This window comes from Paramisgurnus dabryanus, chromosome 14 (genome assembly GCF_030506205.2).
Source record: "Paramisgurnus dabryanus chromosome 14, PD_genome_1.1, whole genome shotgun sequence".
NCBI lineage: Eukaryota > Metazoa > Chordata > Actinopteri > Cypriniformes > Cobitidae > Paramisgurnus > Paramisgurnus dabryanus.
The window spans coordinates 28974779-28998394 of NC_133350.1; the positions used below are offsets into that span (position 1 = coordinate 28974779).

Below are 23616 nucleotides of genomic sequence, written 5' to 3' on the forward strand. Positions count from 1 at the left end.
TCGGTTACGGCTTGAAGAGATCATTTCATTATTTAAAGATAACAGGATTGATTAAGAGAATCTAGGTTCTTTTTATGTGGGGACAAACTCTTGTCCACACTCCAACACAGAAGGTGGCGATAATGCACCTTAAAGTTGGTGCTACTTGCCATTAAACGACGAAGAAGAAGAAGAAGAAGGTGGTATGGCTTTGCTGTATGTTTTGCCTTTTCGACAGGTAAGAGATCTTCACCAGAGGTTTACTCATTATTCGCTGTCTATTAGGAAAAGCATGAGTGCAAAACATTTTTAAATGAATTAAGGACAACAAGCCGGGGCAGGGAATTATGGTAATTGTGAAAACAAAAGGGTGGGGCCTTAATCCTTAACATCTTAGAACATGGCTCAGGTTAGGATCAACTCGATTAGCCACAATGCACATCCTTTCTAAACAAAAACCTGTTCCAGCTCTTTTTTGGTTTCATGTTGTGCGAGCTGTTTATGGACAATATGACAACGGAAGCTGCATCACTTGACAACAGGGCTGCTTGTTGAACACACACAGGAGAAACTACGACAGGCTGCTTAGTTTTCCATCCGCAAATCCAATGGTAACAACTTGAGCAGCAGAAATACAGCACTTCGTGAGCTGGAACGACCAACAAGCGAAGCTCTGAAGCCAGGGAGCAGACACACGTAGTCGGCAGGGTTTAAACCTGCGCGGGGAGACCCCAATGGATTTCAAGTCCATCGCCTTAACCACTCGGCCACGACTGCAACGAGTCATCCTTGCAAACCCTCTGGGCTTGTTGTGTGCTGAAAAGAACTTGTCGGTCAGTTAGGTACAAAAGGGTCAGCGTTGGGATGATCCACCCACATCCCTGGGTGGACTGCCGTGACCCGGATTCGAACCGGGGTTGCTGCGGCCACAACGCAGAGTACTAACCACTATACGATCACGGCGTGCCACCAGGCTCCGGCATGGCTGTGCCTCCAGGTTTGCCTGAGTGCGTCGGCCGAAAGGTGCTTGGCATTCATTTTCTGAGGTCTCAATCAATTTTTTGTTTACTTTCATCTGCAAACCTTAAGCAAAATGTCTCTCAGGGGTGGTTTCCCGCACAGGGATTAGTTTAAGACAGGACTAGGCCTCAGTTTAATTAAGCAATACAACTAGTTTTAACAATCATGCCTTATTAAAAACATTACTTGTGTGCATTTCACGGCAAAGCAAAGGGCAATGGTGTCAGTGAAAGTTCTTTTCAGTTTGGACAGCTCTTACATTTATTTTAGTCGAGGACAAGTCATCCTCTGTCCGAGAAACCGCCCTTGAAAATCCAATACGTCCTCGAGGCCGACCCAAACGCCAAGGGGAGACGATCGCAGACGGCAGGACACAAACATGCACTCATCGCCCGAACAGGGACTTGAACCCTGGACCCTCAGATTAAAAGTCTGATGCTCTACCGACTGAGCTATCCGGGCTAATCCTTCAGTACCAGGGCATCACCTCTCATGCCTCCTACGGTCTGATGATGTTGGCAAACAAGGATTGGGATTTCTTTATCATGACCTGTTCATTACTCATTGGTCTGTGGACAGAGTAAATGTTACTAGAAGGCCAGAATGAGCCGGCACCTGCTTCAGTCTTCTAACAGAGTACGTAAGAGCTCTTTAAGGGGAGAAGTCTTGCTTCAGCTTGAGACAGTCTTCTCTTGAGGAAAAAGCAGCCGTTCTCCAAAACGTCACCAGAGAGGCAGCGTTACTAAGCTGAAGGAAGTGTAGGTGTGTCTGCGTAACATGATGAACTGACTATTGAGGTGCACGAGATAAAGCACGTGTGACAAAAACGTGACCCTGCCTGTGAAAAGCCAGCTAAATCATTTTTATGATTTTCTCTTTTCTCCGCAAAATCATCACATATGACGTAGAGAACACTCTGTAAAAACATAACCTTAATATCTTTAACGTTGACTTCCACATTAAAGATTGAAATGAATGTGACACCAACGATTGGGATGGAACTTTGATTCCCCTAATCTCACTACTAACAACACTAGCAGACATCTTTCATTTACAACGACCTTGTAAGTCTCTTAAGAGACTGGCAAAAATTGCCAAAGCTGACTGTATTTCAAGTCATCCTGGCGGGGTATTGGGTAAAGTTTTCAACCAGCAAAGATCACGCCTCGGATAAACCTCATAGGCTACGATATTGCCTCTGCGAAAGAATGACGGCAAAGGTCACGACCTTTCATGTGCACATACCTGGACGCTGGACGACATGGTGGTAATCAAGCTTTAAACTGAGATTAGACTTCAGATGCTGCTTTTAGAGCATGTTGTTTGTTTTTGACGAAAGTATATTGAGGAAAGGGTAAACGTTGCAGATGGAAAATAGGCAAGTGGGAATTGTTGACTTGAACCCTTAGAATACAATCGGTTACGGCTTGAAGAGATCATTTCATTATTTAAAGATAACAGGATTGATTAAGAGAATCTAGGTTCTTTTTATGTGGGGACAAACTCTTGTCCACACTCCAACACAGAAGGTGGCGATAATGCACCTTAAAGTTGGTGCTACTTGCCATTAAACGACGAAGAAGAAGAAGAAGAAGGTGGTATGGCTTTGCTGTATGTTTTGCCTTTTCGACAGGTAAGAGATCTTCACCAGAGGTTTACTCATTATTTGCTGTCTATTAGGAAAAGCATGAGTGCAAAACATTTTTAAATGAATTAAGGACAACAAGCCGGGGCAGGGAATTATGGTAATTGTGAAAACAAAAGGGTGGGGCCTTAATCCTTAACATCTTAGAACATGGCTCAGGTTAGGATCAACTCGATTAGCCACAATGCACATCCTTTCTAAACAAAAACCTGTTCCAGCTCTTTTTTGGTTTCATGTTGTGCGAGCTGTTTATGGACAATATGACAACGGAAGCTGCATCACTTGACAACAGGGCTGCTTGTTGAACACACACAGGAGAAACTACGACAGGCTGCTTAGTTTTCCATCCGCAAATCCAATGGTAACAACTTGAGCAGCAGAAATACAGCACTTCGTGAGCTGGAACGACCAACAAGCGAAGCTCTGAAGCCAGGGAGCAGACACACGTAGTCGGCAGGGTTTGAACCTGCGCGGGGAGACCCCAATGGATTTCAAGTCCATCGCCTTAACCACTCGGCCACGACTACAACGAGTCATCCTTGCAAACCCTCTGGGCTTGTTGTGTGCTGAAAAGAACTTTTCGGTCAGTTAGGTACAAAAGGGTCAGCGTTGGGATGATCCACCCTGGGTGGACTGCCGTGACCCGGATTCGAACCGGGGTTGCTGCGGCCACAACGCAGAGTACTAACCACTATACGATCACGGCGTGCCACCAGGCTCCGGCATGGCTGTGCCTCCAGGTTTGCCTGAGTGCGTCGGCCGGAAGGTGCTTGGCATTCATTTTCTGAGGTCTCAATCAATTTTTTGTTTACTTTCATCTGCAAACCTTAAGCAAAATGTCTCTCAGGGGTGGTTTCCCGCACAGGGATTAGTTTAAGACAGGACTAGGCCTCAGTTTAATTAAGCAATACAACTAGTTTTAACAATCATGCCTTATTAAAAACATTACTTGTGTGCATTTCACGGCAAAGCAAAGGGCAATGGTGTCAGTGAAAGTTCTTTTCAGTTTGGACAGCTCTTACATTTATTTTAGTCGAGGACAAGTCATCCTCTGTCCGAGAAACCGCCCTTCAAAATCCAATACGTCCTTGAGGCCGACCCAAACGCCAAGGGGAGACGATCGCAGACGGCAGGACACAAACATGCACTCATCGCCCAAACAGGGACTTGAACCCTGGACCCTCAGATTAAAAGTCTGATGCTCTACCGACTGAGCTATCCAGGCTCATGCTTCAGTACCAGGGCATCACCTCTCATGCCTCCTACGGTCTGATAATGTTGGCAGACAAGGATTGGGATTTCTTTATCATGACCTGTTCATTACTCATTGGTCTGTGGACAGAGTAAATGTTACTAGAAGGCCAGAATGAGCCGGCACCTGCTTCAGTCTTCTAACAGAGTACGTAAGAGCTCTTTAAGGGGAGAAGTCTTGCTTCAGCTTGAGACAGTCTTCTCTTGAGGAAAAAGCAGCCGTTCTCCAAAACGTCACCAGAGAGGCAGCGTTACTAAGCTGAAGGAAGTGTAGGTGTGTCTGCGTAACATGATGAACTGACTATTGAGGTGCACGAGATAAAGCACGTGTGACAAAAACGTGACCCTGCCTGTGAAAAGCCAGCTAAATCATTTTTATGATTTTCTCTTTTCTCCGCAAAATCATCACATATGACGTAGAGAACACTCTGTAAAAACATAACCTTAATATCTTTAACGTTGACTTCCACATTAAAGATTGAAATGAATGTGACACCAACGATTGGGATGGAACTTTGATTCCCCTAATCTCACTACTAACAACACTAGCAGACATCTTTCATTTACAACGACCTTGTAAGTCTCTTAAGAGACTGGCAAAAATTGCCAAAGCTGACTGTATTTCAAGTCATCCTGGCGGGGTATTGGGTAAAGTTTTCAACCAGCAAAGATCACGCCTCGGATAAACCTCATAGGCTACGATATTGCCTCTGCGAAAGAATGACGGCAAAGGTCACGACCTTTCATGTGCACATACCTGGACGCTGGACGACATGGTGGTAATCAAGCTTTAAACTGAGATTAGACTTCAGATGCTGCTTTTAGAGCATGTTGTTTGTTTTTGACGAAAGTATATTGAGGAAAGGGTAAACGTTGCAGATGGAAAATAGGCAAGTGGGAATTGTTGACTTGAACCCTTAGAATACAATCGGTTACGGCTTGAAGAGATCATTTCATTATTTAAAGATAACAGGATTGATTAAGAGAATCTAGGTTCTTTTTATGTGGGGACAAACTCTTGTCCACACTCCAACACAGAAGGTGGCGATAATGCACCTTAAAGTTGGTGCTACTTGCCATTAAACGACGAAGAAGAAGAAGAAGAAGGTGGTATGGCTTTGCTGTATGTTTTGCCTTTTCGACAGGTAAGAGATCTTCACCAGAGGTTTACTCATTATTTGCTGTCTATTAGGAAAAGCATGAGTGCAAAACATTTTTAAATGAATTAAGGACAACAAGCCGGGGCAGGGAATTATGGTAATTGTGAAAACAAAAGGGTGGGGCCTTAATCCTTAACATCTTAGAACATGGCTCAGGTTAGGATCAACTCGATTAGCCACAATGCACATCCTTTCTAAACAAAAACCTGTTCCAGCTCTTTTTTGGTTTCATGTTGTGCGAGCTGTTTATGGACAATATGACAACGGAAGCTGCATCACTTGACAACAGGGCTGCTTGTTGAACACACACAGGAGAAACTACGACAGGCTGCTTAGTTTTCCATCCGCAAATCCAATGGTAACAACTTGAGCAGCAGAAATACAGCACTTCGTGAGCTGGAACGACCAACAAGCGAAGCTCTGAAGCCAGGGAGCAGACACACGTAGTCGGCAGGGTTTGAACCTGCGCGGGGAGACCCCAATGGATTTCAAGTCCATCGCCTTAACCACTCGGCCACGACTACAACGAGTCATCCTTGCAAACCCTCTGGGCTTGTTGTGTGCTGAAAAGAACTTTTCGGTCAGTTAGGTACAAAAGGGTCAGCGTTGGGATGATCCACCCACATCCCTGGGTGGACTGCCGTGACCCGGATTCGAACCGGGGTTGCTGCGGCCACAACGCAGAGTACTAACCACTATACGATCACGGCGTGCCACCAGGCTCCGGCATGGCTGTGCCTCCAGGTTTGCCTGAGTGCGTCGGCCGGAAGGTGCTTGGCATTCATTTTCTGAGGTCTCAATCAATTTTTTGTTTACTTTCATCTGCAAACCTTAAGCAAAATGTCTCTCAGGGGTGGTTTCCCGCACAGGGATTAGTTTAAGACAGGACTAGGCCTCAGTTTAATTAAGCAATACAACTAGTTTTAACAATCATGCCTTATTAAAAACATTACTTGTGTGCATTTCACGGCAAAGCAAAGGGCAATGGTGTCAGTGAAAGTTCTTTTCAGTTTGGACAGCTCTTACATTTATTTTAGTCGAGGACAAGTCATCCTCTGTCCGAGAAACCGCCCTTCAAAATCCAATACGTCCTCGAGGCCGACCCAAACGCCAAGGGGAGACGATCGCAGACGGCAGGACACAAACATGCACTCATCGCCCGAACAGGGACTTGAACCCTGGACCCTCAGATTAAAAGTCTGATGCTCTACCGACTGAGCTATCCAGGCTCATGCTTCAGTACCAGGGCATCACCTCTCATGCCTCCTACGGTCTGATAATGTTGGCAGACAAGGATTGGGATTTCTTTATCATGACCTGTTCATTACTCATTGGTCTGTGGACAGAGTAAATGTTACTAGAAGGCCAGAATGAGCCGGCACCTGCTTCAGTCTTCTAACAGAGTACGTAAGAGCTCTTTAAGGGGAGAAGTCTTGCTTCAGCTTGAGAAAGTCTTCTCTTGAGGAAAAAGCAGCCGTTCTCCAAAACTTCACCAGAGAGGCAGCGTTACTAAGCTGAAGGAAGTGTAGGTGTGTCTGCGTAACATGATGAACTGACTATTGAGGTGCACGAGATAAAGCATGTGTGACAAAAACGTGACCCTGCCTGTGAAAAGCCAGCTAAATCATTTTTATGATTTTCTCTTTTCTCCGCAAAATCATCACATATGACGTAGAGAACACTCTGTAAAAACATAACCTTAATATCTTTAACGTTGACTTCCACATTAAAGATTGAAATGAATGTGACACCAACGATTGGGATGGAACTTTGATTCCCCTAATCTCACTACTAACAACACTAGCAGACATCTTTCATTTACAACGACCTTGTAAGTCTCTTAAGAGACTGGCAAAAATTGCCAAAGCTGACTGTATTTCAAGTCATCCTGGCGGGGTATTGGGTAAAGTTTTCAACCAGCAAAGATCACGCCTCGGATAAACCTCTTAGGCTACCATATTGCCTCTGCGAAAGAATGACAGCAAAGGTCACGACCTTTCATGTGCACATACCTGGACGCTGGACGACATGGTGGTAATCAAGCTTTAAACTGAGATTAGACTTCAGATGCTGCTTTTAGAGCATGTTGTTTGTTTTTGAGGAAAGGGTGAACGTTGCAGATGGAAAATAGGCAAGTGGGAATTGTTGACTTGAACCCTTAGAATACAATCGGTTACGGCTTGAAGAGATCATTTCATTATTTAAAGATAACAGGATTGATTAAGAGAATCTAGGTTCTTTTTATGTGGGGACAAACTCTTGTCCACACTCCAACACAGAAGGTGGCGATAATGCACCTTAAAGTTGGTGCTACTTGCCATTAAACGACGAAGAAGAAGAAGAAGAAGGTGGTATGGCTTTGCTGTATGTTTTGCCTTTTCGACAGGTAAGAGATCTTCACCAGAGGTTTACTCATTATTCGCTGTCTATTAGGAAAAGCATGAGTGCAAAACATTTTTAAATGAATTAAGGACAACAAGCCGGGGCAGGGAATTATGGTAATTGTGAAAACAAAAGGGTGGGGCCTTAATCCTTAACATCTTAGAACATGGCTCAGGTTAGGATCAACTCGATTAGCCACAATGCACATCCTTTCTAAACAAAAACCTGTTCCAGCTCTTTTTTGGTTTCATGTTGTGCGAGCTGTTTATGGACAATATGACAACGGAAGCTGCATCACTTGACAACAGGGCTGCTTGTTGAACACACACAGGAGAAACTACGACAGGCTGCTTAGTTTTCCATCCGCAAATCCAATGGTAACAACTTGAGCAGCAGAAATACAGCACTTCGTGAGCTGGAACGACCAACAAGCGAAGCTCTGAAGCCAGGGAGCAGACACACAAAGTCGGCAGGGTTTAAACCTGCGCGGGGAGACCCCAATGGATTTCAAGTCCATCGCCTTAACCACTCGGCCACGACTGCAACGAGTCATCCTTGCAAACCCTCTGGGCTTGTTGTGTGCTGAAAAGAACTTGTCGGTCAGTTAGGTACAAAAGGGTCAGCGTTGGGATGATCCACCCACATCCCTGGGTGGACTGCCGTGACCCGGATTCGAACCGGGGTTGCTGCGGCCACAACGCAGAGTACTAACCACTATACGATCACGGCGTGCCACCAGGCTCCGGCATGGCTGTGCCTCCAGGTTTGCCTTAGTGCGTCGGCCGAAAGGTGCTTGGCATTCATTTTCTGAGGTCTCAATCAATTTTTTGTTTACTTTCATCTGCAAACCTTAAGCAAAATGTCTCTCAGGGGTGGTTTCCCGCACAGGGATTAGTTTAAGACAGGACTAGGCCTCAGTTTAATTAAGCAATACAACTAGTTTTAACAATCATGCCTTATTAAAAACATTACTTGTGTGCATTTCACGGCAAAGCAAAGGGCAATGGTGTCAGTGAAAGTTCTTTTCAGTTTGGACAGCTCTTACATTTATTTTAGTCGAGGACAAGTCATCCTCTGTCCGAGAAACCGCCCTTCAAAATCCAATACGTCCTCGAGGCCGACCCAAACGCCAAGGGGAGACGATCGCAGACGGCAGGACACAAACATGCACTCATCGCCCGAACAGGGACTTGAACCCTGGACCCTCAGATTAAAAGTCTGATGCTCTACCGACTGAGCTATCCGGGCTAATCCTTCAGTACCAGGGCATCACCTCTCATGCCTCCTACGGTCTGATGATGTTGGCAAACAAGGATTGGGATTTCTTTATCATGACCTGTTCATTACTCATTGGTCTGTGGACAGAGTAAATGTTACTAGAAGGCCAGAATGAGCCGGCACCTGCTTCAGTCTTCTAACAGAGTACGTAAGAGCTCTTTAAGGGGAGAAGTCTTGCTTCAGCTTGAGACAGTCTTCTCTTGAGGAAAAAGCAGCCGTTCTCCAAAACGTCACCAGAGAGGCAGCGTTACTAAGCTGAAGGAAGTGTAGGTGTGTCTGCGTAACATGATGAACTGACTATTGAGGTGCACGAGATAAAGCACGTGTGACAAAAACGTGACCCTGCCTGTGAAAAGCCAGCTAAATCATTTTTATGATTTTCTCTTTTCTCCGCAAAATCATCACATATGACGTAGAGAACACTCTGTAAAAACATAACCTTAATATCTTTAACGTTGACTTCCACATTAAAGATTGAAATGAATGTGACACCAACGATTGGGATGGAACTTTGATTCCCCTAATCTCACTACTAACAACACTAGCAGACATCTTTCATTTACAACGACCTTGTAAGTCTCTTAAGAGACTGGCAAAAATTGCCAAAGCTGACTGTATTTCAAGTCATCCTGGCGGGGTATTGGGTAAAGTTTTCAACCAGCAAAGATCACGCCTCGGATAAACCTCATAGGCTACGATATTGCCTCTGCGAAAGAATGACGGCAAAGGTCACGACCTTTCATGTGCACATACCTGGACGCTGGACGACATGGTGGTAATCAAGCTTTAAACTGAGATTAGACTTCAGATGCTGCTTTTAGAGCATGTTGTTTGTTTTTGACGAAAGTATATTGAGGAAAGGGTAAACGTTGCAGATGGAAAATAGGCAAGTGGGAATTGTTGACTTGAACCCTTAGAATACAATCGGTTACGGCTTGAAGAGATCATTTCATTATTTAAAGATAACAGGATTGATTAAGAGAATCTAGGTTCTTTTTATGTGGGGACAAACTCTTGTCCACACTCCAACACAGAAGGTGGCGATAATGCACCTTAAAGTTGGTGCTACTTGCCATTAAACGACGAAGAAGAAGAAGAAGAAGGTGGTATGGCTTTGCTGTATGTTTTGCCTTTTCGACAGGTAAGAGATCTTCACCAGAGGTTTACTCATTATTCGCTGTCTATTAGGAAAAGCATGAGTGCAAAACATTTTTAAATGAATTAAGGACAACAAGCCGGGGCAGGGAATTATGGTAATTGTGAAAACAAAAGGGTGGGGCCTTAATCCTTAACATCTTAGAACATGGCTCAGGTTAGGATCAACTCGATTAGCCACAATGCACATCCTTTCTAAACAAAAACCTGTTCCAGCTCTTTTTTGGTTTCATGTTGTGCGAGCTGTTTATGGACAATATGACAACGGAAGCTGCATCACTTGACAACAGGGCTGCTTGTTGAACACACACAGGAGAAACTACGACAGGCTGCTTAGTTTTCCATCCGCAAATCCAATGGTAACAACTTGAGCAGCAGAAATACAGCACTTCGTGAGCTGGAACGACCAACAAGCGAAGCTCTGAAGCCAGGGAGCAGACACACGTAGTCGGCAGGGTTTGAACCTGCGCGGGGAGACCCCAATGGATTTCAAGTCCATCGCCTTAACCACTCGGCCACGACTACAACGAGTCATCCTTGCAAACCCTCTGGGCTTGTTGTGTGCTGAAAAGAACTTGTCGGTCAGTTAGGTACAAAAGGGTCAGCGTTGGGATGATCCACCCACATCCCTGGGTGGACTGCCGTGACCCAGATTCGAACCGGGGTTGCTGCGGCCACAACGCAGAGTACTAACCACTATACGATCACGGCGTGCCACCAGGCTCCGGCATGGCTGTGCCTCCAGGTTTGCCTGAGTGCGTCGGCCGGAAGGTGCTTGGCATTCATTTTCTGAGGTCTCAATCAATTTTTTGTTTACTTTCATCTGCAAACCTTAAGCAAAATGTCTCTCAGGGGTGGTTTCCCGCACAGGGATTAGTTTAAGACAGGACTAGGCCTCAGTTTAATTAAGCAATACAACTAGTTTTAACAATCATGCCTTATTAAAAACATTACTTGTGTGCATTTCACGGCAAAGCAAAGGGCAATGGTGTCAGTGAAAGTTCTTTTCAGTTTGGACAGCTCTTACATTTATTTTAGTCGAGGACAAGTCATCCTCTTTCCGAGAAACCGCCCTTCAAAATCCAATACGTCCTCGAGGCCGACCCAAATGCCAAGGGGAGACGATCGCAGAAGGCAGGACACAAACATGCACTTATCGCCCGAACAGGGACTTGAACCCTGGACCCTCAGATTAAAAGTCTGATGCTCTACCGACTGAGCTATCCGGGCTCATGCTTCAGTACCAGGGCATCACCTCTCATGCCTCCTACGGTATGATAATGTTGGCAGACAAGGATTGGGATTTCTTTATCATGACCTGTTCATTACTCATTGGTCTGTGGACAGAGTAAATGTTACTAGAAGGCCAGAATGAGCCGGCACCTGCTTCAGTCTTCTAACAGAGTACGTAAGAGCTCTTTAAGGGGAGAAGTCTTGCTTCAGCTTGAGACAGTCTTCTCTTGAGGAAAAAGCAGCCGTTCTCCAAAACGTCACCAGAGAGGCAGCGTTACTAAGCTGAAGGAAGTGTAGGTGTGTCTGCGTAACATGATGAACTGACTATTGAGGTGCACGAGATAAAGCACGTGTGACAAAAACGTCACCCTGCCTGTGAAAAGCCAGCTAAATCATTTTTATGATTTTCTCTTTTCTCTGCAAAATCATCACATATGACGTAGAGAACACTCTGTAAAAACATAACCTTAATATCTTTAACGTTGACTTCCACATTAAAGATTGAAATGAATGTGACACCAACGATTGGGATGGAACTTTGATTCCCCTAATCTCACTACTAACAACACTAGCAGACATCTTTCATTTACAACGACCTTGTAAGTCTCTTAAGAGACTGGCAAAAATTGCCAAAGCTGACTGTATTTCAAGTCATCCTGGCGGGGTATTGGGTAAAGTTTTCAACCACAGAGATCACGCCTCGGATAAACCTCATAGGCTACGATATTGCCTCTGCGAAAGAATGACAGCAAAGGTCACGACCTTTCATCTGCACATACCTGGACGCTGGACGACATGGTGGTAATCAAGCTTTAAACTGAGATTAGACTTCAGATGCTGCTTTTAGAGCATGTTGTTTGTTTTTGACGAAAGTATATTGAGGAAAGGGTAAACGTTGCAGATGGAAAATAGGCAAGTGGGAATTGTTGACTTGAACCCTTAGAATACAATCGGTTATGGCTTGAAGAGATCATTTCATTATTTAAAGATAACAGGATTGATTAAGAGAATCTAGGTTCTTTTTATGTGGGGACAAACTCTTGTCCACACTCCAACACAGAAGGTGGCGATAATGCACCTTAAAGTTGGTGCTACTTGCCATTAAACGACGAAGAAGAAGAAGAAGAAGAAGGTGGTATGGCTTTGCTGTATGTTTTGCCTTTTCGACAGGTAAGAGATCTTCACCAGAGGTTTACTCATTATTCGCTGTCTATTAGGAAAAGCATGAGTGCAAAACATTTTTAAATGAATTAAGGACAACAAGCCGGGGCAGGGAATTATGGTAATTGTGAAAACAAAAGGGTGGGGCCTTAATCCTTAACATCTTAGAACATGGCTCAGGTTAGGATCAACTCGATTAGCCACAATGCACATCCTTTCTAAACAAAAACCTGTTCCAGCTCTTTTTTGGTTTCATGTTGTGCGAGCTGTTTATGGACAATATGACAACGGAAGCTGCATCACTTGACAACAGGGCTGCTTGTTGAACACACACAGGAGAAACTACGACAGGCTGCTTAGTTTTCCATCCGCAAATCCAATGGTAACAACTTGAGCAGCAGAAATACAGCACTTCGTGAGCTGGAACGACCAACAAGCGAAGCTCTGAAGCCAGGGAGCAGACACACGTAGTCGGCAGGGTTTGAATCTGCGCGGGGAGACCCCAATGGATTTCAAGTCCATCGCCTTAACCACTCGGCCACGACTACAACGAGTCATCCTTGCAAACTCTCTGGGCTTGTTGTGTGCTGAAAAGAACTTGTCGGTCAGTTAGGTACAAAAGGGTCAGCGTTGGGATGATCCACCCACATCCCTGGGTGGACTGCCGTGACCCGGATTCGAACCGGGGTTGCTGCGGCCACAACGCAGAGTACTAACCACTATACGATCACGGCGTGCCACCAGGCTCCGGCATGGCTGTGCCTCCGGGTTTGCCTGAGTGCGTCGGCCGGAAGGTGCTTGGCATTCATTTTCTGAGGTCTCAATCAATTTTTTGTTTACTTTCATCTGCAAACCTTAAGCAAAATGTCTCTCAGGGGTGGTTTCCCGCACAGGGATTAGTTTAAGACAGGACTAGGCCTCAGTTTAATTAAGCAATACAACTAGTTTTAACAATCATGCCTTATTAAAAACATTACTTGTGTGCATTTCACGGCAAAGCAAAGGGCAATGGTGTCAGTGAAAGTTCTTTTCAGTTTGGACAGCTCTTACATTTATTTTAGTCGAGGACAAGTCATCCTCTGTCCGAGAAACCGCCCTTCAAAATACTATACGTCCTCGAGGCCGACCCAAACACCGGGGGGAGACGATCGCAGACGGCAGGACACAAACATGCACTCATCGCCCGAACAGGGACTTGAACCCTGGACCCTCAGATTAAAAGTCTGATGCTCTACCGACTGAGCTATCCGGGCTAATGCTTCAGTACCAGGGCATCACCTCTCATGCCTCCTACGGTCTGATAATGTTGGCAGACAAGGATTGGGATTTCTTTATCATGACCTGTTCATTACTCATTGGTCTGTGGACAGAGTAAATGTTACTAGAAGGCCAGAATGAGCCGGCACCTGCTTCAGTCTTCTAACAGAATACGTAAGAGCTCTTTAAGGGGAGAAGTCTTGCTTCAGCTTGAGACAGTCTTCTCTTGAGGAAAAAGCAGCCGTTCTCCAAAACGTCACCAGAGAGGCAGCGTTACTAAGCTGAAGGAAGTGTAGGTGTGTCTGCGTAACATGATGAACTGACTATTGAGGTGCACGAGATAAAGCACGTGTGACAAAAACGTGACCCTGCCTGTGAAAAGCCAGCTAAATCATTTTTATGATTTTCTCTTTTCTCCGCAAAATCATCACATATGACGTAGAGAACACTCTGTAAAAACATAACCTTAATATCTTTAACGTTGACTTCCACATTAAAGATTGAAATGAATGTGACACCAACGATTGGGATGGAACTTTGATTCCCCTAATCTCACTACTAACAACACTAGCAGACATCTTTCATTTACAACGACCTTGTAAGTCTCTTAAGAGACTGGCAAAAATTGCCAAAGCTGACTGTATTTCAAGTCATCCTGGCGGGGTATTGGGTAAAGTTTTCAACCAGCAAAGATCACGCCTCGGATAAACCTCATAGGCTACGATATTGCCTCTGCGAAAGAATGACGGCAAAGGTCACGACCTTTCATGTGCACATACCTGGACGCTGGACGACATGGTGGTAATCAAGCTTTAAACTGAGATTAGACTTCAGATGCTGCTTTTAGAGCATGTTGTTTGTTTTTGACGAAAGTATATTGAGGAAAGGGTAAACGTTGCAGATGGAAAATAGGCAAGTGGGAATTGTTGACTTGAACCCTTAGAATACAATCGGTTACGGCTTGAAGAGATCATTTCATTATTTAAAGATAACAGGATTGATTAAGAGAATCTAGGTTCTTTTTATGTGGGGACAAACTCTTGTCCACACTCCAACACAGAAGGTGGCGATAATGCACCTTAAAGTTGGTGCTACTTGCCATTAAACGACGACGAAGAAGAAGAAGAAGAAGGTGGTATGGCTTTGCTGTATGTTTTGCCTTTTCGACAGGTAAGAGATCTTCACCAGAGGTTTACTCATTATTCGCTGTCTATTAGGAAAAGCATGAGTGCAAAACATTTTTAAATGAATTAAGGACAACAAGCCGGGGCAGGGAATTATGGTAATTGTGAAAACAAAAGGGTGGGGCCTTAATCCTTAACATCTTAGAACATGGCTCAGGTTAGGATCAACTCGATTAGCCACAATGCACATCCTTTCTAAACAAAAACCTGTTCCAGCTCTTTTTTGGTTTCATGTTGTGCGAGCTGTTTATGGACAATATGACAACGGAAGCTGCATCACTTGACAACAGGGCTGCTTGTTGAACACACACAGGGGAAACTACGACAGGCTGCTTAGTTTTCCATCCGCAAATCCAATGGTAACAACTTGAGCAGCAGAAATACAGCACTTCGTGAGCTGGAACGACCAACAAGCGAAGCTCTGAAGCCAGGGAGCAGACACACGTAGTCGGCAGGGTTTGAACCTGCGCGGGGAGACCCCAATGGATTTCAAGTCCATCGCCTTAACCACTCGGCCACGACTACAACGAGTCATCCTTGCAAACCCTCTGGGCTTGTTGTGTGCTGAAAAGAACTTGTCGGTCAGTTAGGTACAAAAGGGTCAGCGTTGGGATGATCCACCCACATCCCTGGGTGGACTGCCGTGACCCGGATTCGAACCGGGGTTGCTGCGGCCACAACGCAGAGTACTAACCACTATACGATCACGGCGTGCCACCAGGCTCCGGCATGGCTGTGCCTCCAGGTTTGCCTGAGTGCGTCGGCCGGAAGGTGCTTGGCATTCATTTTCTGAGGTCTCAATCAATTTTTTGTTTACTTTCATCTGCAAACCTTAAGCAAAATGTCTCTCAGGGGTGGTTTCCCGCACAGGGATTAGTTTAAGACAGGACTAGGCCTCAGTTTAATTAAGCAATACAACTAGTTTTAACAATCATGCCTTATTAAAAACATTACTTGTGTGCATTTCACGGCAAAGCAAAGGGCAATGGTGTCAGTGAAAGTTCTTTTCAGTTTGGACAGCTCTTACATTTATTTTAGTCGAGGACAAGTCATCCTCTGTCCGAGAAACCGCCCTTCAAAATACAATACGTCCTCGAGGCCGACCCAAACGCCAAGGGGAGACGATCGCAGACGGCAGGACACAAACATGCACTCATCGCCCGAACAGGGACTTGAACCCTGGACCCTCAGATTAAAAGTCTGATGCTCTACCGACTGAGCTATCCGGGCTAATGCTTCAGTACCAGGGCATCACCTCTCATGCCTCCTACGGTCTGATAATGTTGGCAAACAAGGATTGGGATTTCTTTATCATGACCTGTTCATTACTCATTGGTCTGTGGACAGAGTAAATGTTACTAGAAGGCCAGAATGAGCCGGCACCTGCTTCAGTCTTCTAACAGAGTACGTAAGAGCTCTTTAAGGGGAGAAGTCTTGCTTCAGCTTGAGACAGTCTTCTCTTGAGGAAAAAGCAGCCGTTCTCCAAAACGTCACCAGAGAGGCAGCGTTACTAAGCTGAAGGAAGTGTAGGTGTGTCTGCGTAACATGAAGAACTGACTATTGAGGTGCACGAGATAAAGCACGTGTGACAAAAACGTGACCCTGCCTGTGAAAAGCCAGCTAAATCATTTTTATGATTTTCTCTTTTCTCCGCAAAATCATCACATATGACGTAGAGAACACTCTGTAAAAACATAACCTTAATATCTTTAACGTTGACTTCCACATTAAAGATTGAAATGAATGTGACACCAACGATTGGGATGGAACTTTGATTCCCCTAATCTCACTACTAACAACACTAGCAGACATCTTTCATTTACAACGACCCTGTAAGTCTCTTAAGAGACTGGCAAAAATTGCCAAAGCTGACTGTATTTCAAGTCATCCTGGCGGGGTATTGGGTAAAGTTTTCAACCAGCAAAGATCACGCCTCGGATAAACCTCATAGGCTACGATATTGCCTCTGCGAAAGAATGACGGCAAAGGTCACGACCTTTCATGTGCACATACCTGGACGCTGGACGACCTGGTGGTAATCAAGCTTTAAACTGAGATTAGACTTCAGATGCTGCTTTTAGAGCATGTTGTTTGTTTTTGACGAAAGTATATTGAGGAAAGGGTAAACGTTGCAGATGGAAAATAGGCAAGTGGGAATTGTGACTTGAACCCTTAGAATACAATCGGTTACGGCTTGAAGAGATCATTTCATTATTTAAAGATAACAGGATTGATTAAGAGAATCTAGGTTCTTTTTATGTGGGGACAAACTCTTGTCCACACTCCAACACAGAAGGTGGCGATAATGCACCTTAAAGTTGGTGCTACTTGCCATTAAACGACGAAGAAGAAGAAGAAGAAGGTGGTATGGCTTTGCTGTATGTTTTGCCTTTTCGACAGGTAAGAGATCTTCACCAGAGGTTTACTCATTATTCGCTGTCTATTAGGAAAAGCATGAGTGCAAAACATTTTTAAATGAATTAAGGACAACAAGCCGGGGCAGGGAATTATGGTAATTGTGAAAACAAAAGGGTGGGGCCTTAATCCTTAACATCTTAGAACATGGCTCAGGTTAGGATCAACTCGATTAGCCACAATGCACATCCTTTCTAAACAAAAACCTGTTCCAGCTCTTTTTTGGTTTCATGTTGTGCGAGCTGTTTATGGACAATATGACAACGGAAGCTGCATCACTTGACAACAGGGCTGCTTGTTGAACACACACAGGAGAAACTACGACAGGCTGCTTAGTTTTCCATCCGCAAATCCAATGGTAACAACTTGAGCAGCAGAAATACAGCACTTCGTGAGCTGGAACGACCAACAAGCGAAGCTCTGAAGCCAGGGAGCAGACACACGTAGTCGGCAGGGTTTGAACCTGAGCGGGGAGACCCCAATGGATTTCAAGTCCATCGCCTTAACCACTCGGCCACGACTACAACGAGTCATCCTTGCAAACCCTCTGGGCTTGTTGTGTGCTGAAAAGAACTTGTCGGTCAGTTAGGTACAAAAGGGTCAGCGTTGGGATGATCCACCCACATCCCTGGGTGGACTGCCGTGACCCGGATTCGAACCGGGGTTGCTGCGGCCACAACGCAGAGTACTAACCACTATACGATCACGGCGTGCCACCAGGCTCCGGCATGGCTGTGCCTCCAGGTTTGCCTGAGTGCGTCGGCCGGAAGGTGCTTGGCATTCATTTTCTGAGGTCTCAATCAATTTTTTGTTTACTTTCATCTGCAAACCTTAAGCAAAATGTCTCTCAGGGGTGGTTTCCCGCACAGGGATTAGTTTAAGACAGGACTAGGCCTCAGTTTAATTAAGCAATACAACTAGTTTTAACAATCATGCCTTATTAAAAACATTACTTGTGTGCATTTCACGGCAAAGCAAAGGGCAATGGTGTCAGTGAAAGTTCTTTTCAGTTTGGACAGCTCTTACATTTATTTTAGTCGAGGACAAGTCATCCTCTGTCCGAGAATCCGCCCTTCAAAATACAATACGTCCTCGAGGCCGACCCAAACGAGGGAGACGATCGCAGACGGCAGGACACAAACATGCACTCATCGCCCGAACAGGGACTTGAACCCTGGACCCTCAGATTAAAAGTCTGATGGCTCATGCTTCAGTACCAGGGCATCACCTCTCATGCCTCCTACGGTCTGATAATGTTGGCAGACAAGGATTGGGATTTCTTTATCATGACCTGTTCATTACTCATTGGTCTGTGGACAGAGTAAATGTTACTAGAAGGCCAGAATGAGCCGGCACCTGCTTCAGTCTTCTAACAGAATACGTAAGAGCTCTTTAAGGGGAGAAGTCTTGCTTCAGCTTGAGACAGTCTTCTCTTGAGGAAAAAGCAGCCGTTCTCCAAAACGTCACCAGAGAGGCAGCGTTATTAAGCTGAAGGAAGTGTAGGTGTGTCTGCGTAACATGATGAACTGACTATTGAGGTGCACGAGATAAAGCACGTGTGACAAAAACGTGACCCTGCCTGTGAAAAGCCAGCTAAATCAAGTTTATGATTTTCTCTTTTCTCCGCAAAATCATCACATATGACGTAGAGAACACTCTGTAAAAACATAACCTTAATATCTTTAACGTTGACTTCCACATTAAAGATTGAAATGAATGTGACACCAACGATTGGGATGGAATTTTGATTCCCCTAATCTCACTACTAACAACACTAGCAGACATCTTTCATTTACAACGACCTTGTAAGTCTCTTAAGAGACTGGCAAAAATTGCCAAAGCTGACTGTATTTCAAGTCATCCTGGCATCTTGATTGTGGCAACATGAAACAAATCTGATAATAGCTGGAGGTCATTTATTATCTTACAAAAACATTGGGTAAAGTTTTTAACCAGCAAAGATCACGCCTCGGATAAACCTCATAGGCTACGATATTGCCTCTGCGAAAGAATGACGGCAAAGGTCACGACCTTTCATGTGCACATACCTGGACGCTGGACGACATGGTGGTAATCAAGCTTTAAACTGAGATTAGACTTCAGATGCTGCTTTTAGAGCATGTTGTTTGTTTTTGACGAAAGTATATTGAGGAAAGGGTAAACGTTGCAGATGGAAAATAGGCAAGTGGGAATTGTTGACTTGAACCCTTAGAATACAATCGGTTACGGCTTGAAGAGATCATTTCATTATTTAAAGATAACAGGATTGATTAAGAGAATCTAGGTTCTTTTTATGTGGGGACAAACTCTTGTCCACACTCCAACACAGAAGGTGGCGATAATGCACCTTAAAGTTGGTGCTACTTGCCATTAAACGAAGAAGAAGAAGAAGAAGAAGGTGGTATGGCTTTGCTGTATGTTTTGCCTTTTCGACAGGTAAGAGATCTTCACCAGAGGTTTACTCATTATTCGCTGTCTATTAGGAAAAGCATGAGTGCAAAACATTTTTAAATGAATTAAGGACAACAAGCTGGGGCAGGGAATTATGGTAATTGTGAAAACAAAAGGGTGGGGCCTTAATCCTTAACATCTTAGAACATGGCTCAGGGGCCCGTTCTTCGTACGTCGCTAACTCAGTTAGCTGGATTTGATTGTTGATGATTTGGCATGATCTTGGATTATTTGGTTCTTCGAAGCTCATTCTAAACTTGGTGTCATAGCAACAGGTCCGTAAGCTCAAACCTGCTCGGGAGCAGGCTTATTTCATGTAAACAAGATTAGTTTGTACCTTTTTAAGCGGATGTGATACGGAAAGTCTGACGCAGTCGCGTATTCTTCATTATACGAGCGCAATCTGCGTAAGATGCATGATTAATATAAAGAGCTTTTCAAATTCAACACGTAATAAAAAAAGAATATATTAACTAAATCTTTTAGCGATGTTATTTAAAAAATATATAATATAACAAATATATTTTTTCTGTACTTGTGCGACTTGTTTTTGTGTAACAGTTGTTTGATTATTATTCTTAAACGAATGACATGCTGATCACATTCATTTTAAATTTGTTTGAATTTTCCTTCATAAAAACAGCAATTAATCATACCCAGCACTAATAGATGTTATGTACAATAAAGACTATTACTCAGTGTGAAATAATTTTCATTTGAATAAACTAATCTCCTATTTTAGTTTTGTCTTTAGATTATCAAGTAGCTTACAATGTCATGCATGAAAGGGTTTTCGTTTAGTAATTTCTATCTGTTCTATCTTTAAAACGTTGTCTACAAATACCCTGTCCCTGTTCTGTGACAAAAATGACCAAAATAACCAAATAAGTTTTTTGCACATATTTTCACATATCTTTATCTTCTTTACTACACTTTTCTGTGCAGACTAAGCAGATGCAGGACTTTCAGTTAACGTGGAATACTGCTAATTTTGCTAATATAGTCAGAAATCAGTTAAGAATAATGCAATTGAAGTAAACTTATTTAACCACTTGCATATAGTTTCTCTAAAGGACTACCATCTGAGAGGATTTCTTTACTGTCATGTGCATTGCTATCAGAAACGGTTGTATTTTATAATCTTTTGATGTAGAATAACATTACCATTCCCTTATACTGCACATCATACTTTATTAACCACATTATTGGAAACTGCTAAAAGTGTTGGTGTATTATCTACAACTGCACAAAAGAGAGGAAAACACTATCTTATAATACACTTCAATTAAAATTTTATTTATCAGGAATTAAATTGTTGCATTGGCTGTCGGTTTAAGAAAGAGCAACTGCTCCAGAGATGATCTGTACAATCAGCCAGTTTAGAGACATCACTCCTGCCAGCACATCACATGAAGATGGAGGGCCACCACCTGTGTTTTTTATTCTGCTTTTTAAGTTGCTGTTACAAACAGACAAAATAGCATTTAACTGTTTTTAAAAGAGACTTAAAGTACTTTAGGAGCATCAAATTTTAATTACAATCATTAATTTCAATCTTTGACAAGCATAGTAAAGATATCAAGATTATATTTTTACAGAAAATTTTACATTATTTATGGTGATTTATGTACTAAAGTAGCTTTAACTGGGTTTTTAAATTCAGTCACATAAAAAGTTCACAACCTTCCATCAATAGCTCTCAGACTGCAGGGGTTAAAAATGGGCGTGTTCTTGGCCATTGTAACAACTGGCCAATCACAGCGTGGCTGATCAGTGTTTCTACTATCGATATGTATTGACTTTTCTTGCAGTGCACGAACGCGCAGTGATCTCAGATAATTCAATCCTGCCATAATAATCATCAACAGCAGTGGTGTTCAAAGAACCAAATAAGCGAGATTATAATTAGCCAGATCTAAACTTCTCGGATGTCTCATTTGATCTCGGATGTATTAAGCGACGTACGAAGAACGGGCCCCTGGTTAGGATCAACTCGATTAGCCACAATGCACATCCTTTCTAAACAAAAACCTGTTCCAGCTCTTTTTTGGTTTCATGTTGTGCGAGCTGTTTATGGACAATATGACAACGGAAGCTGCATCACTTGACAACAGGGCTGCTTGTTGAACACACACAGGAGAAACTACGACAGGCTGCTTAGTTTTCCATCCGCAAATCCAATGGTAACAACTTGAGCAGCAGAAATACAGCACTTCGTGAGCTGGTACGACCAACAAGCGAAGCTCTGAAGCCAGGGAGCAGACACACGTAGTCGGCAGGGTTTGAACCTGCACGGGGAGACCCCAATGGATTTCAAGTCCATCGCCTTAACCACTCGGCCACGACTACAACGAGTCATCCTTGCAAACCCTCTGGGCTTGTTGTGTGCTGAAAAGAACTTGTCGGTCAGTTAGGTACAAAAGGGTCAGCGTTGGGATGATCCACCCACATCCCTGGGTGGACTGCCGTGACCCGGATTCGAACCGGGGTTGCTGCAGCCACAACGCAGAGTACTAACCACTATACGATCACGGCGTGCACCTGGCTCCGGCATGGCTGTGCCTCCAGGTTTGCCTGAGTGCGTCGGCCGGAAGGTGCTTGGCATTCATTTTCTGAGGTCTCAATCAATTTTTTGTTTACTTTCATCTGCAAACCTTAAGCAAAATGTCTCTCAGGGGTGGTTTCCCCCACAGGGATTAGTTTAAGACAGGACTAGGCCTCAGTTTAATTAAGCAATACAACTAGTTTTAACAATCATGCCTTATTAAAAACATTACTTGTGTGCATTTCACGGCAAAGCAAAGGGCAATGGTGTCAGTGAAAGTTCTTTTCAGTTTGGACAGCTCTTACATTTATTTTAGTCGAGGACAAGTCATCCTCTGTCCGAGAAACCGCCCTTCAAAATCCAATACGTCCTCGAGGCCGACCCAAACGCCAAGGGGAGACGATCGCAGACGGCAGGACACAAACATGCACTCATCGCCCGAACAGGGACTTGAACCCTGGACCCTCAGATTAAAAGTCTGATGCTCTACCGACTGAGCTATCCAGGCTCATGCTTCAGTACCAGGGCATCACCTCTCATGCCTCCTACGGTCTGATAATGTTGGCAGACAAGGATTGGGATTTCTTTATCATGACCTGTTCATTACTCATTGGTCTGTGGACAGAGTAAATGTTACTAGAAGGCCAGAATGAGCCGGCACCTGCTTCAGTCTTCTAACAGAGTACGTAAGAGCTCTTTAAGGGGAGAAGTCTTGCTTCAGCTTGAGACAGTCTTCTCTTGAGGAAAAAGCAGCCGTTCTCCAAAACGTCACCAGAGAGGCAGCGTTACTAAGCTGAAGGAAGTGTAGGTGTGTCTGCGTAACATGATGAACTGACTATTGAGGTGCACGGGATAAAGCACGTGTGACAAAAACGTGACCCTGCCTGTGAAAAGCCAGCTAAATCATTTTTATGATTTTCTCTTTTCTCCGCAAAATCATCACATATGACGTAGAGAACACTCTGTAAAAACATAACCTTAATATCTTTAACGTTGACTTCCACATTAAAGATTGAAATGAATGTGACACCAACGATTGGGATGGAACTTTGATTCCCCTAATCTCACTACTAACAACACTAGCAGACATCTTTCATTTACAACGACCTTGTAAGTCTCTTAAGAGACTGGCAAAAATTGCCAAAGCTGACTGTATTTCAAGTCATCCTGGCGGGGTATTGGGTAAAGTTTTCAACCAGCAAAGATCACGCCTCGGATAAACCTCATAGGCTACGATATTGCCTCTGCGAAAGAATGACGGCAAAGGTCACGACCTTTCATGTGCACATACCTGGACGCTGGACGACATGGTGGTAATCAAGCTTTAAACTGAGATTAGACTTCAGATGCTGCTTTTAGAGCATGTTGTTTGTTTTTGACGAAAGTATATTGAGGAAAGGGTAAACGTTGCAGATGGAAAATAGGCAAGTGGGAATTGTTGACTTGAACCCTTAGAATACAATCGGTTACGGCTTGAAGAGATCATTTCATTATTTAAAG

General features: G+C 43.9%; 33 non-coding genes and 1 pseudogene across 33 annotated transcripts; all 34 read right to left on the bottom strand.

The window, feature by feature from the left end:
• Positions 1-674: 674 nt before the first annotated feature.
• trnas-uga (transfer RNA serine (anticodon UGA)) lies at positions 675-756 on the bottom strand. The gene has a single exon. It is a non-coding gene; the product is annotated as a tRNA-Ser (tRNA).
• A 114-nt stretch (positions 757-870) lies between these two features.
• On the bottom strand, positions 871-942 carry trnah-gug (transfer RNA histidin (anticodon GUG)). Its single transcript has one exon. It is a non-coding gene; the product is annotated as a tRNA-His (tRNA).
• A 446-nt stretch (positions 943-1388) lies between these two features.
• trnak-uuu (transfer RNA lysine (anticodon UUU)) lies at positions 1389-1461 on the bottom strand. Its single transcript has one exon. It is a non-coding gene; the product is annotated as a tRNA-Lys (tRNA).
• Positions 1462-2068: 607 nt separating this feature from the next.
• Positions 2069-2209, bottom strand: LOC135719616 (U4 spliceosomal RNA). The gene has a single exon (XR_010521240.1). It is a non-coding gene; the product is annotated as a U4 spliceosomal RNA (small nuclear RNA).
• Positions 2210-3089: 880 nt separating this feature from the next.
• trnas-uga (transfer RNA serine (anticodon UGA)) lies at positions 3090-3171 on the bottom strand. The gene has a single exon. It is a non-coding gene; the product is annotated as a tRNA-Ser (tRNA).
• Positions 3172-3278: 107 nt separating this feature from the next.
• Positions 3279-3350, bottom strand: trnah-gug (transfer RNA histidin (anticodon GUG)). The gene has a single exon. It is a non-coding gene; the product is annotated as a tRNA-His (tRNA).
• Positions 3351-3796: 446 nt separating this feature from the next.
• Positions 3797-3869, bottom strand: trnak-uuu (transfer RNA lysine (anticodon UUU)). Its single transcript has one exon. It is a non-coding gene; the product is annotated as a tRNA-Lys (tRNA).
• Positions 3870-4476: 607 nt separating this feature from the next.
• LOC135719617 (U4 spliceosomal RNA) lies at positions 4477-4617 on the bottom strand. Its single transcript, XR_010521241.1, has one exon. It is a non-coding gene; the product is annotated as a U4 spliceosomal RNA (small nuclear RNA).
• Positions 4618-5497: 880 nt separating this feature from the next.
• Positions 5498-5579, bottom strand: trnas-uga (transfer RNA serine (anticodon UGA)). The gene has a single exon. It is a non-coding gene; the product is annotated as a tRNA-Ser (tRNA).
• Positions 5580-5693: 114 nt separating this feature from the next.
• Positions 5694-5765, bottom strand: trnah-gug (transfer RNA histidin (anticodon GUG)). The gene has a single exon. It is a non-coding gene; the product is annotated as a tRNA-His (tRNA).
• Positions 5766-6211: 446 nt separating this feature from the next.
• Positions 6212-6284, bottom strand: trnak-uuu (transfer RNA lysine (anticodon UUU)). Its single transcript has one exon. It is a non-coding gene; the product is annotated as a tRNA-Lys (tRNA).
• Positions 6285-6891: 607 nt separating this feature from the next.
• LOC135719565 (U4 spliceosomal RNA) lies at positions 6892-7032 on the bottom strand. The gene has a single exon (XR_010521197.1). It is a non-coding gene; the product is annotated as a U4 spliceosomal RNA (small nuclear RNA).
• Positions 7033-7896: 864 nt separating this feature from the next.
• trnas-uga (transfer RNA serine (anticodon UGA)) lies at positions 7897-7980 on the bottom strand. Its single transcript has one exon. It is a non-coding gene; the product is annotated as a tRNA-Ser (tRNA).
• Positions 7981-8094: 114 nt separating this feature from the next.
• trnah-gug (transfer RNA histidin (anticodon GUG)) lies at positions 8095-8166 on the bottom strand. Its single transcript has one exon. It is a non-coding gene; the product is annotated as a tRNA-His (tRNA).
• Positions 8167-8612: 446 nt separating this feature from the next.
• Positions 8613-8685, bottom strand: trnak-uuu (transfer RNA lysine (anticodon UUU)). Its single transcript has one exon. It is a non-coding gene; the product is annotated as a tRNA-Lys (tRNA).
• A 607-nt stretch (positions 8686-9292) lies between these two features.
• Positions 9293-9433, bottom strand: LOC135719486 (U4 spliceosomal RNA). The gene has a single exon (XR_010521123.1). It is a non-coding gene; the product is annotated as a U4 spliceosomal RNA (small nuclear RNA).
• An 880-nt stretch (positions 9434-10313) lies between these two features.
• On the bottom strand, positions 10314-10395 carry trnas-uga (transfer RNA serine (anticodon UGA)). Its single transcript has one exon. It is a non-coding gene; the product is annotated as a tRNA-Ser (tRNA).
• Positions 10396-11027: 632 nt separating this feature from the next.
• Positions 11028-11100, bottom strand: trnak-uuu (transfer RNA lysine (anticodon UUU)). Its single transcript has one exon. It is a non-coding gene; the product is annotated as a tRNA-Lys (tRNA).
• Positions 11101-11707: 607 nt separating this feature from the next.
• Positions 11708-11847, bottom strand: LOC135719568 (U4 spliceosomal RNA). The gene has a single exon (XR_010521200.1). It is a non-coding gene; the product is annotated as a U4 spliceosomal RNA (small nuclear RNA).
• An 883-nt stretch (positions 11848-12730) lies between these two features.
• trnas-uga (transfer RNA serine (anticodon UGA)) lies at positions 12731-12812 on the bottom strand. Its single transcript has one exon. It is a non-coding gene; the product is annotated as a tRNA-Ser (tRNA).
• A 114-nt stretch (positions 12813-12926) lies between these two features.
• trnah-gug (transfer RNA histidin (anticodon GUG)) lies at positions 12927-12998 on the bottom strand. The gene has a single exon. It is a non-coding gene; the product is annotated as a tRNA-His (tRNA).
• A 446-nt stretch (positions 12999-13444) lies between these two features.
• Positions 13445-13517, bottom strand: trnak-uuu (transfer RNA lysine (anticodon UUU)). The gene has a single exon. It is a non-coding gene; the product is annotated as a tRNA-Lys (tRNA).
• A 607-nt stretch (positions 13518-14124) lies between these two features.
• Positions 14125-14265, bottom strand: LOC135719487 (U4 spliceosomal RNA). Its single transcript, XR_010521124.1, has one exon. It is a non-coding gene; the product is annotated as a U4 spliceosomal RNA (small nuclear RNA).
• An 883-nt stretch (positions 14266-15148) lies between these two features.
• On the bottom strand, positions 15149-15230 carry trnas-uga (transfer RNA serine (anticodon UGA)). Its single transcript has one exon. It is a non-coding gene; the product is annotated as a tRNA-Ser (tRNA).
• Positions 15231-15344: 114 nt separating this feature from the next.
• Positions 15345-15416, bottom strand: trnah-gug (transfer RNA histidin (anticodon GUG)). Its single transcript has one exon. It is a non-coding gene; the product is annotated as a tRNA-His (tRNA).
• Positions 15417-15862: 446 nt separating this feature from the next.
• Positions 15863-15935, bottom strand: trnak-uuu (transfer RNA lysine (anticodon UUU)). Its single transcript has one exon. It is a non-coding gene; the product is annotated as a tRNA-Lys (tRNA).
• Positions 15936-16542: 607 nt separating this feature from the next.
• On the bottom strand, positions 16543-16683 carry LOC135719488 (U4 spliceosomal RNA). Its single transcript, XR_010521125.1, has one exon. It is a non-coding gene; the product is annotated as a U4 spliceosomal RNA (small nuclear RNA).
• Positions 16684-17562: 879 nt separating this feature from the next.
• On the bottom strand, positions 17563-17644 carry trnas-uga (transfer RNA serine (anticodon UGA)). The gene has a single exon. It is a non-coding gene; the product is annotated as a tRNA-Ser (tRNA).
• A 114-nt stretch (positions 17645-17758) lies between these two features.
• Positions 17759-17830, bottom strand: trnah-gug (transfer RNA histidin (anticodon GUG)). Its single transcript has one exon. It is a non-coding gene; the product is annotated as a tRNA-His (tRNA).
• Positions 17831-18930: 1100 nt separating this feature from the next.
• LOC135719571 (U4 spliceosomal RNA) lies at positions 18931-19133 on the bottom strand (annotated as a pseudogene).
• A 2705-nt stretch (positions 19134-21838) lies between these two features.
• Positions 21839-21920, bottom strand: trnas-uga (transfer RNA serine (anticodon UGA)). Its single transcript has one exon. It is a non-coding gene; the product is annotated as a tRNA-Ser (tRNA).
• Positions 21921-22034: 114 nt separating this feature from the next.
• Positions 22035-22106, bottom strand: trnah-gug (transfer RNA histidin (anticodon GUG)). The gene has a single exon. It is a non-coding gene; the product is annotated as a tRNA-His (tRNA).
• Positions 22107-22551: 445 nt separating this feature from the next.
• Positions 22552-22624, bottom strand: trnak-uuu (transfer RNA lysine (anticodon UUU)). Its single transcript has one exon. It is a non-coding gene; the product is annotated as a tRNA-Lys (tRNA).
• Positions 22625-23231: 607 nt separating this feature from the next.
• On the bottom strand, positions 23232-23372 carry LOC135719489 (U4 spliceosomal RNA). The gene has a single exon (XR_010521126.1). It is a non-coding gene; the product is annotated as a U4 spliceosomal RNA (small nuclear RNA).
• Positions 23373-23616: the final 244 nt, after the last annotated feature.